Consider the following 12459-nt stretch of genomic DNA (forward strand, 5'->3'; position numbering starts at 1 on the left):
GACATCGTCACAAAAGTACACCAGTTAGTTGCACCGGGCTGATTTTAGGACTCGTCGTGACTGTTAGACAATTTAATCATGCTAGATAGTAAAAGGCGCAACCCAAAAGACAGCGCAGGAGTGACTACTTCGCGACTATCAGAAAATAAACAGCAACGACCTTAGATTAAAGGCAAAAAACAAAAGTTTGGCTGAGGCAAGGCTAGATCTATCACTCGTGAGAGTGGGAAGACTACAGGAGTAGTCCAACAACTTCCAAAATAGAGCATGTTACCCAAACAATAAGGGAGACAATAAACAAACAAAACCAATCAACACAAAAAACAAAAGACAAGATCCCCAGTATGGTCGCCAACTTGTGACACAGGCAAGTTCCCTCTGTGGATAGAGGCAACCCCTCTAGCCCTAGAGTGGGTCTAGTCACTGCAAAGACAATACCAAAGCAAATTTCCTTAGAAAGTTGGTGTTATGAAGGCCTACCTTCAGTTCGTCATTCAATGAAGTCCTCATCATGTTGCTCCATCTCTTGTTCTTCTAGTCACTTATACCTGAAAACAACATGTAGAGAAACACCACAAATGCAATAGAAAACCACCAAACAATCTACTTGAAGAGTCAAGGAACCTCAAGCTATCGACATACAATTCAACATACGATATAGGAAACAAGCTATTGATTTGTATTAATATAAATCAAAGTAAAACTTACAACTGAGCCTTGACGTCGTAAGTCTCCTCGAAGGGTCCCGTCGGCATGTCTCCATAAGCATTTACTTGTGAACCATCTCCCAAGGGAACAAATGACTCTCTCTTTTGTTCAAAAGATTGATGCTATAAATTTCTCAAACCAACTCTATTTAAAAAATCTCTCAAGCCAAAATACATGTGAGGCTACTTCCACACTCCAATAACACTCTCTACCTCTACTCCTCTCTTAGAAACATGAAGCTACCAAATTACATCTAGCAATCATGTTATAGACATTTTTGTGCCTCGCAGCATGGAGCATGAAATGTCAATAACTACAGGGATCCTCAGTCCCTAAACAGGTTGTTCTTACCCCTAGAGGAACAAGGTCAGCAAACCACAGCACTTCCTATCAGTTCTCCACCTGAAAACACTCAAAAACAGGCTATTTTTGGATCATGTCAGCTGCTCCACTGAGCATCTGCGCTGAATGTCAACTGCTCCTCCTTGTACCTGCGCTGAAATTCAAAACCAATGAAGGCTACCTACGCTGGGCGAGATTGGCCAAGTGGCACAGTCATTCTGCAAGGTGTCAATTGCCCAGGAAGCTTCCAAACTGACACTTGGTTCGAGGAATTCGCCCTGTGATGAGTAAGAGGTACTTGATCTCCATGTGGAAGCAAGGATCTCCAAGTGGACTCAAGAACTGAAGTTTAACTGAAGAGGGAGAGGACACAAGGCAGCTTTATGTCAGTCTCAAGCTGACTCATCTTTTCTCCTTCTACCCTATATATAGAGCTCTTCTATGAGGTCTAGGGAGGCAGGAATTTTGTGCAAAGCAAGGAAGTGTTGTTGGTTTACAGTTAGAGCTATTGGGTGATTGCTTTTATAGAGGAGAAGAGGAGATTTCTTGCTGCTGGGGAGGTGTTGCTGGATTGGAGCCATTTATGGTTGTAACCTTCTCAGAACCTTTTTCTTCTATCAATAAAGCTTTGATGTTCTCCTATATACTTGTATTGCAATGATGTATTGTTTTTATCTGTATATTTGATCCATTCTAATCCATGCATCAGTTATGAGTACATGTTTCTTGTAGCTTCCCTCTCTTGTTTTGCAGGATCTTTGTGTAGCTGGGCCGGCAAAGGGAGCAAGGAGCTGGGAACAAGAGGCAAAGAGAGAAGACAGGATCGACAAAAGCGAAAGACATCGGTTGGTCAATCTTTTCTTCCTTCTCTGTACTTTCATAAAGGAAAAATATCAAAGCTTTACTTTCAGTTGTTGCTAAGGAACTATCACCCTTAGAGTAGGGATAGGGTCATTCCGAGTCGGATACTTTTCCCCACAACAAACTGGCGACTCCGCTGGGGAGCCTAGTATCTTGTTGGTTTTGTAGTATCTTTGCTATTCATTTCCTGAACAAAAGAGTACCAAATCGAAAAGCTTTTGACTATATCAAAAGCGAAGTAGAGGGGCTGCTACTCTTGCTCATTCTCTGAGCAGATTCATGATTTGGAGAGCTGATCTACGAAAGAATCTTGTGCTCTTTGTGATAGCTTTTCATCCTCTTGATCATCCCTTAGCTTGTACTTGACCTATAGCTTTTTATTTCAGCAAAAACAGTGAATTTTTGAGCTTTTTATGACCCGGAAATCCTTGTAAACGCAACTCTCGTGTCTCAGTGCAGGCTGTCCAAAGGCAGTCTGCATTTCAGCGCAGGTACTCCCTTCGGGAACTGCGCTGAGAGTCAGTTTGACAGACCAGAGCCTTCGCTGAACCAGTTAGGCTATGTCTTCCTGAGGTTTCCCGCTGAGTCTTGGCCCTGTTTTCACTGTTATTTTTGCTGCTGATTGCTTGTCATTAGTACTTGCTGTAAACCAACTTTCCTTGACATTATTCCGCCTTAGTTGTGTGATGAAACTGTGATTGTTCTTTCAGTATTTCTTGTTTCAGTTACAGTTTCCCATTGTGAAAAGCAAACCAGTATAGCTTTGGCCTCTTAGATCCTGAACTGTAAAAGTGTCTTTGTGATCTTAAGAGCTAGTTTTATTACTGTTCATGGCTGTTTGAGTTTGTTTGTTTTTCATTTTATGGTTTGAATTCATACATTTTTAGTGTCGAAACAAGTACCTGTAAGGCGTCTTTTGATTTCAGACAAAACTTGTTTGTTTACGCTTCAAATTGAATTCGAAAATTATACGACAGTTTCCTTTTGTCTACATCAACATTAAGGGAAAAGAAAAGACATACATGCATCTTGCATTTGCAATTTTTGATAAGTTTGCGTGATTGATCTAGGGGAAAGTGCATTAGTTTTTGCTTTGTGCTCTGTGTGGAAAGATAATGTTTTTCTCTCCCCTCAGTAGTTAGGATTTTCAAAGCTAAAAAGATTGTGAAGCTTGCTTATCATTTTAGCTGCATTTAGGAATTTGTACCAATACATCTCGTGGTGATCCTGAAAGACAAACTGCTAAACAAGATCAACTTAAAATATATTGAATGAATCTAAAAACGCTTTGTAACATAACGCTCACAATAGAGGTCTAGGTAGAGACGTGTTCCGGCGTCGTTAAACGTAGTGACTGTCGATCTCTACGAAGGTGGGTGATTCCTCCTGAGGGACGATAGCACTAATACGGACTTGTGCTCCCGCGTACCGTCGCGTATATTGGGAGACCCCTATAGGCATTTATCCTTTATCCTTAGGAAGCCGTGTCGACCGCCCTACTGATCACGATGCAGTGAACACAGCATTCACGAAGATCGACCACCCGTACCGTAAAACGTATTCTGTGGTTTCGCGAAAGGTTTGGCACACCCTCTGCCTAGATCTCCAGAGCAGTTTCTTTTGGCCCTTTTCAAACTCTATAACTGAAAAAGTCCAACCGAGCACTTGTCACTTCGGGCTCGTTAATACATCGAAGGCGACTAGAGTCATCTTTAGCTTTTTCTCGACTCTTAAAACATGAAAAAGCAAAGTTGTGTCTAAAAGCGTCTAATAAAATTCATTCAATACGGAAACATAATTCCCCTTTTTGTATTTTAGTTGATCAAGTAATCCGCAACCGTGGAGGAAAGTCAATTAAAACTCCGTCGTTCGAGGAGACTCGCGAGTCAACCGTCTTTGTCTCCGGAATCGAGAGTAGTACGGACGAAGCAAACTCGCTTGACCAGGTCAAAATCTCCCATTAAAGTTAGAACAACAGTTCCGACAACATTTGAGATTCTGGTCACTCCTAATATTTCTGGAATCCCTGCCTCTATTGAAGAAGTTCAACAGCAACAGAGGGACAGTTGTACTGATCCTAGTCTGAGGACAAGTACTTGCATAACTGAACCAGTTCCATCTGAAACCGGTCCACAGAGTCTTGTTGCTCAAACAACTGTCGCTGTCGAAGCAACCCCTTCTTCGGCACCAGAAATCTTTTACGGACCTGACGGTCTTCCTCTTCCTCCTGGTCTGATTGCAATAAAGGAAATCGTAGAGGACCAGCAAGCAAATACTCCAACTCATTTTGGAGTAGGCGCCACTCTTTTTCCTTCTGCATCAGAAGTTTGTCCATCGCCACTGGAAGTTCCTGTAGAATCGTTAGGCAGTCTATTGGATAGACTTAAAATGTCTGAGCAACCGTCGACATCTAGGACTGTGCCAAATGACACAGCGACAGCAGAAACTCCTGCTGTCACTCCAACGATGTTTGCCGGCATACCAGCTGTCCCGACTAGCTCTCATCAGCTAGAAGGAGTCCACCCAAGGACTATTACGACAACTTGGTCTGTTCCAGTTTGTTCTTCCGGTATAATACCCAGTAATTCTTATGTTGAAACTAGACAAATTGATCCCTTTGGAAATCAGTTTGGGCCATCCAGTCCTCAAAGGCAATCTATACCCTTGAGTTCCGGATTGTTACCATATGGGGGGCAATATACCCTTTCACTTCCCCTTCCGGGGGGATACCCATACGGCAGTTTTCAACAACATTCAGGTTTGACTAAAGTAATGACGAGTGGTTGGGTACCTATGTTACCCCAACAACCAAGAGTTGTATATTCCATGCAACAGTGTGTACCTATGTCTAGTATCCCGATGACGCCAGCAATTGTAACCGTGTCGCAAGTTTAATCGATGCCTGTTGTATGTCAACCCCAAGTTGTAATGCAACAGCCCATTGAACCTGCAACACAACCACAATCGCCAACTTCCGGGACGACACAGACACAAACGGGAACCATAACCCCACATCTTGGTCCATCGGTTAGTATCGCACAGCAAAACATGGCTTCGCAACCATGGATGGTGCAATACCAACAACCTCAGTTTCAACAGGTGTACCAGGGATCTGAACAACAGATCTTTGCGAATAGTGGGCAACCCTATATTCAGAATGGGTTAAATCAACCACTTTACAGTGGCCAAGCCCACCAGCCATATCAGTCATATCAACATCAGTTGCATTATGCTGGTGTGCAAAGGCCTACTGCTCAGGCGATTCCATCGTATCCTGGGTACGCCTCGCCAAACCTGAATCAGCAGTTGCCGTTCGTGGCAACTCTAGAACTACCAGATTTACATCGATTGACGAACGATCCAATCGCCTATGCCCATTGGTGGCCAGCAATTCCTCACAAACTTCCTTCGGACATTCCTAAATTCAATGGAAATCCTGGTGAAGACCCATCGAATCATGTGATGACATTCCATCTGTGGTGTTCATCGAATACCTTGAATGATGATTCGATAAGGCTTCGCCTTTTCCAGAGGACATTGACTGGTCCGACGGCTAAATGGTATATTGAATTACCTAGAGCCTCTTTCGACAATTTTAGTTCCCTAGCCACGACTTTCTTAACACACTTTCAGTTACCTATAAGGTACGAAACTGGAACAGAGATCTTGACCAATTTCAAGCAGACAACGGCCACACATATATCAGATCATATACATGAGTGGCGTCGTCGTCGCAGAATGGTAAAGACCTATGTTCCAGATCAGCTATTAGCTGAGTGGTTTATAAAGTCGCTTCTTCCTGCTATAACAGAAGATGTGGCCAAGGGAGGCGTCGTAACAGAGGAGCAGGTTATTGCTCGTGCTCAATATTTGGACTTAGTATATACTCAGTCGGGCACACTCTATGATAAGATACCTGATGCCCCCAGACCAGAATTTTCAATCCCTCCTCCTCCCGGATCAAATAGTGACTCTCATGCCGGTGATGGCGTGATTGGAACTGCAAACGCTAAGTCGACAAAGGATTCAAATAAGAAATCCCGTAAGACTTCGAATCAAAAAGCAAATCAAGAGATTCTTGCTTCGGAGGTAAATGCTGTATCTACGGATAAAGGCAAAAACTCCAATCAACCAGGAAGCAAGAAGAAACAAAACAAAGGGAAGAAGAAGAAACAGGGTGAGTCATCCCCTCAAAAAACTCCTTCGAACCCTCCTGGGCAAGGGAAACAAATTTATCCATGTCAGATATGCAATGAAAAGGATCATTCGACAAAGAACTGTCCGTTCAAAGCTGAGTTAAAGAGATTCTTTAAAAGTACCCAAACTTCAGCTGTGTTGACTGATCCATTTCCCACCCCAAGTCAAAATATGGTTGATAGTGGAAATGCTTCCCCGTCACAAGTGCTTATGTTGTCGGTTTCTAAGCAAAATGATGCTTTGATATCGACCAGGAATAAAGATTATGGGAATCCGCCGGTGTCGAACGACAAAGGGAAAGATCAACCCAGTAGTTCGACAACAACTTCGGCAGAAGCTGTACCCCCCCTCACGCATGAATTAACAATAAAGCCACCTAAGGGAGTAGTACACAAGTCGACATTTAATCCTCGCGCCAGAGCAGCGCAGCATTATAACATAGTGGAAGATTTGGCCCAATCGCCATCTGCTATGTTGACTCTTGAGGTACTGCAAAATTGTCCATCCCAAAGGCAGGCATTGTTATCAGCAATTGGTGGAGTGGATCCTAAAGATTCCAATCTTGTATCCTTTGATCACAGAGGATATGATCCTCAGTTACCAGCGCAACTAGCTTTCCTTATTCAAGTGAAAGCACTCAACAAAACTGTTCATAGAACGATTATTGATGAGGGAGCATCGACATGTATCATGTCGATGAGTTGCTGGAAAACTCTTGGATCTCCAACCTTGTCGCGATCTTCGACGACATTGAAAGCATTTGACGGTAGGACGTACACTCCGTACGGTATCCTAAATAACTTTAAGGTTGAACTAGGAGGAAAAACAGTGGAAATTGATGTTGAAGTCATTGATGGCAATCTTGACTATAACATCCTACTGGGAAGACCATGGATATATGCCATGGCAGCTGTAGTGTCGACATATTTTAGGAAGATCGCATTCCTGTTTGAAGGAGGGATTACGATCGTCGACCAACAGAATTTCCTCCCTAATGGTTCACAAGTTACTGGAAGCATTCCCATGATCCATGGGAGCGACCATTCAGTGCAAGATATCGGAGTAGGCTTGCTAAAAGATCCCACAATGATGGGAACTTTTGCGTTGCCACCTCCTTTCCATGTAAGGGATATCCCGTTTGTAGCAACATGCAACATGGTATCTTCTTCGAAGGTCGCAGGAGACAAAGTCGTCATGGATTATCAAGTGGTTTTGCCACCTAGCCCTATAGAAATATTGTAGCAATCAATGTTTCAGGCATGGGAGGCGAGCCCAAATCAACGCTCGTCAAGCGTTTGGGTAGATAGGTCTGGAGAATATGGTACCCCATTAGATCCATGGTCAAAAGTTCATGGGACTGACGAAGGAATCTTACAATCAATGATGATTGAGGGGGCACCATGGAATGATCACCACCATCGTTCCCTTCTTCCAGAGTGTGAAGAAGAAACTCAACACGACCTATATCACCCTTCAGTGTTTGAATTCCTAACAAATACTGTAAATACGGTGGATTCAGAGCGAAACCTATCCAATATTGAAGAGACCGTAGCCATAAACATCTCAACAAAACCTGATGTTGTAGAAAATATTCATGTGGGCAAAAGTTGTTCCCCTTCAGAACTGGAAATATATGGTGCTCTCTTTCGCGAGTTTAGAGATGTCTTTGCATGGTCATATGATGAAATGCCAGGCATTGACTCGAGCATAGTTGAACATGAGATTAAAATGTATCCTGATGTCAAACCAGTAAGACAACGGCTTCGGCAGGTGCACCCCAAGAAAGCCACTGCCATTAAGGCAGAAGTTGAAAAACTTCTCCATGCTGGATTCATCTACCCGGTTCCTCTAACCGATTGGGTATCGAACATTGTCCCTGTTATGAAAAAACAAGGGACGATAAGAGTGTGCGTCGACTATAGGGATGTAAACCAAGCTTGTCCAAAGGACAACTACCCTACACCCTTCATCGACCAGATAATTGATGAATGTGCCGGATGTGAAATCTTTTCCTTTATGGATGGATTTTCCGGGTATAATCAAATAAATATCCGCCCACAGGACCAGTCTAAGACTGCATTTATTTGTCCGTGGGGCACATTCGCTTATCGAAAATTACCCTTTGGTTTAAAGAACGCAGGGGCGACGTTTCAGAGGGCAATGAATTATGCCTTCCATGACATCAAGAACATCGTTCAACCTTACCTCGACGATCTTCCGGCTCATTCGCGGAAGCGGACTGATCATCCACGACATTTGAGAGCAATATTTCTATGTTGCCGACACTACAAGATAAGACTCAATCCGCACAAGTGTGTGTTTTGCGTCGGTTCTGGTCGTTTACTTGGCTTTGTAGTCTCTAAGGATGGGATTCGTCTCGACCCCTGTAAGGTTCAGGCAATCATTAATTTGCCTCCACCTTCAAATTTGCTTCAGATTCAGAAACTCCAAGGGAAAGCAAACTTTCTGAGGAGGTTCATTCCAAATTACGCAGAACTTGCCAAAGGTTATACTCGTCTTTTGAAAAAAGATGTACCTTTTGTCTGGGACCAGGTTGCGCAAGCTTCCTTTGACGCTCTGAAAGATTCCCTAGTAAGAGCGTCATTAATGTACGCCCCGGACTATCAAAGAGATTTTAACCTGTATCTAGCTGCAGCAGATACGACCATTGCGATGGTCTTAGTGCAAGAAGTCGATGGAATTGAACATCCTATTTATTATTTAAGTAAAAACTTAAATGACACAGAAAGTAAATATTCCTATGTTGAAAAACTAGCGCTTGCTGCTGTTCAAGCGATTCAAAGGTTTCGACATTATGTCCTCTTTAGGAAAACTACCATTCTGTCAGATTGCAACCCCATGACGTATATACTGTCGCGACAGTTGCTTGGGGGCAAATATTCAAAATGGATAGCGATCCTTCAAGAGTTTGATTTGGATTTTGTAAAATCCAAATCGAAGAAAGCTCTAGTTTTCGCGGAATTATTATGCGATCTCCCATCGTCGTCCAACGATGAAACATCAGAAGAGTCAATCGTGGATGAAAATTTGTTTCTGATATCAGTAAGTGATGAGTGGTATGGAGACATCATTGTTTATCTCCAAACCCAAAAATTTAGGCCTAATACCTCACACTCGGAACAGAAGCATATACGATACCAATCTAAAGACTACATGATCGTCGGTGATACACTTTACCGTCGTGGTGTCGATATGGTTCTGAGGAGGTGCCTTACCCATGAGGAGGCCGAGAAAGCCCTGAATGATTGTCATTCAGGTGCGTGCAGGGGGCATCAATCTGGATATGCAACAGCACAAAGAATCTTACGAGCAAGATATTTCTGGCCAACTATGTTTAAAGATTGCATAATAGCTGTCAGAAGTTGCCATGCGTGTCAGATCTTTGATAGCAAAACCAGGAGACCGCCCGCACCTTTGCAGCCTATAGTTGCTATTGGGCCTTTCGCCAAGTGGGGCATCGATTTCATGCAATGTAACCCCACCTCGACCGGGGGGCATGGGTATATTATAGTCGCTGTTGACTATTTTACCAAATGGGCCGAGGCGATGCCTACATTGGATAACACTGGTGAAACAGCTGCCCTTTTCTTTTTTAATCATGTAGTCGCCAGGTTCGGCATTCCGCAGGCTATAGTGACAGATCATGGATCGCATTTTCGCAATCACATGATGGTTGAATTAGCTGCCAAACTAGGGCTATCTCACGACAGCTCTACCCCATATTATCCACAAGCCAACGGACAAGTTGAGGCAATCAACAAGGTCCTGAAGCGTATGTTGCAAAGGATGATCGGGGTTCACAAAAGAAGATGGCACCTACTCCTGTACTCAGCATTGTGGGCTTACCGAACCTCGGTGAAGAACGCCACTGGGTTCACACCATTCCAATTGGTGTATGGCCTGGAGGCAGTCTTACCGATCCAGTGCGAAATTTCGTCTCTTAAACTCGCAATTGACCTCCTCCCCGGAACCTCAGAAGAAGAGGCTCGTTTCTTGGAATTGATCCAGTTGGATGAAAACCGTCGTGACGCCGCTTTGGCGAACGAAGCCCATAAGAAACGAGTCAAGGCACAGTTCGACAAGAATGTCAAACCTCGTATCTTCTCTGAGGGTGACTTGGTTTTGCTTTACGACCAAGAATCCGACAAATTAGGAGCAGGAAAATTTAAGTCCTTATGGATGGGTCCCTATATTGTTAAAAGGGTGTTAGCAAAAGGAGCCTACGAGTTAATGGATTATGACGGGATACCACTGGCGCAACCCCGCAACGGGTTGTACCTCAAGCGTTACTATGCCTGAATAGTAACCTGAGTGCTTTTGTTGTATTTTGTTTTTGCTAAAGTGTTTGTTTCAGTTTAGTAATCCACCCTTCTCGTTTGTTGCAGATGTCGAATTTTTCTGAGACATATGTAGGATATGCCGACGGAGCGAGTCGTAGTACACGGAATTTGTCCTCCGCAGCCTGGGCCATTTTTGATCCAAGCGGCGAGTTAGTGAGTTTCAGAGGTGTGTGTATTGGGCAGTCAACGAACAACATCGCTGAATATAGCGCGTTGATTGAACTCCTCTCTGATACCATCGCTCATGGTATACGCCGACTAATTGTTAGGCTAGACTCACAGCTTGTGATACTACAACTCACTGGTATATATTCAGTCTGCAATCCAGCTATTTATCGAATGTTTCTAAGGGTTAAGATTTTGGAAAGAGAGTTTGATTCAATTCAATACCAACATATTTCCAGAAACTTGAACACATTAACAGATTCATTAGCAAACTATGTATTAGATAGACATTTACGACATATATAAAAAGAGATGCATCGGTGCTATGCAAGTGGATCGCAAATAAACTAGAATAAACCCCGAAAATCAAAATATATAAAGCTGTTTATAGTTTGTACATGATGTGCTGTAATCAAAACAAAATTGGTCGTATGACCTAGGACTCAAAAAGATGCTAGGGGGCACCCTAGCCTAGTGGTGCTCATGATAGTACGTCACGGTCTGTGCAATCATGCGCAAGAGACGAGTCCATCGTCTAGGCACGCCAATAGTGTGCCGCTGCAACTGTAAAGGTAACTCGTCAATCTGTACATCCGGAAGACCACGAGTAAGGCTCTCAACCTGCTCCTGCACAGCTGTAAGTGTCTCAGTATCACCAAGGTCGCGAATAACAACTCTCCTAGCAGGCTCTGCTGCTAGGGCAGCAGCTGGCGATCGTGGACGGGTTGCTGGATGAACAGGACCAAAATCTGCATGCACCCAAGAGTTTGATTGGTTTTGCACAGTAACATCATGAGTAAAAACAATAAACAGTGATATGGTCAGAAATTTTACCAATAGTGCCCCATTGCTCGCCATCCGGTAGCACCAAGTCCGGATCACCTCGGTAGTCCATACCCACATATGGATACTCAGAAAACACCATCTCCTGACGCTCGAACCACCTAAAGAAGGCCTCAGTAAAAGTAATCTGAGGTTGACCAGCATGTCGGGACATGTGGTCAACCCACCTCTGCATGCGTGGCTCGGTCGGGGAAGGCAAGTCAAGTATGATGTACTGAGGCTGCATCAATGGGATTTTCTCCAAGGCGAAGGCAGTCAGAATAGAACCAAATCCAAAGTTCTTCAGCCCCCCGTCCTTTACCTTGGTCAATTGACTTTTCATCTGAACAAGTACTGCATCACACCAGTTAAACACTTTCGGTTGGAGACACTCCAAGGCGTGCTGCATGTGAGATCTGTTGGCAACATGTAAAGCTGCGCTACCGGCCATCCTACCAATGGTAAACAGAATGGACCTAAGAGACCTGTCAGTGATGTCACGGATATTGATCTTGCCGTCTCTGCTCGGCTGTGAACCTTCCCGGCAATACTGACGGATATAGTCTCTGGTGGAATTAGTCCCTCGAACCGTACCTGACAAAGAAATGGGGGCACCCCGCCTTGACAACCCAGTCAAGAAGTACATGTCCTCTATGGTCAAGGGGATGGTTTTCCCCCTAATCTGGAATACTTGGTTAACAGGATCCCAAGCATCAAGCATATACTGCAGTAAAGAAATCTGTGCTCTCATGCTAGAGATACGGAAGAACTTCAGTAGGCCACAGTTCCGAAGCGCGTTCACCGTGACCGGGTCATGGAGTGCAACCATGTCCTCTGCTTCATGTTCTCATTCTCGCCATGTAAGGGACATTGTTCAAAGTTCCCTGCAAGCAAACAAGAGGAGGAGTAAGTTCCTAATTTTGATGAAAAACTGGCGAAAAATCATCAAAAATCACATGCAGGATCAGTTTTTCTAGGCCCAGCGCAGGCGGAGAGTCTCTCC

Source organism: Pinus tabuliformis, chromosome 5_2 (genome assembly GCF_031772625.1).
Source record: "Pinus tabuliformis cultivar Carrire ecotype Pingquan chromosome 5_2, CPIR1, whole genome shotgun sequence".
Classification (NCBI taxonomy): domain Eukaryota; kingdom Viridiplantae; phylum Streptophyta; class Pinopsida; order Pinales; family Pinaceae; genus Pinus; species Pinus tabuliformis.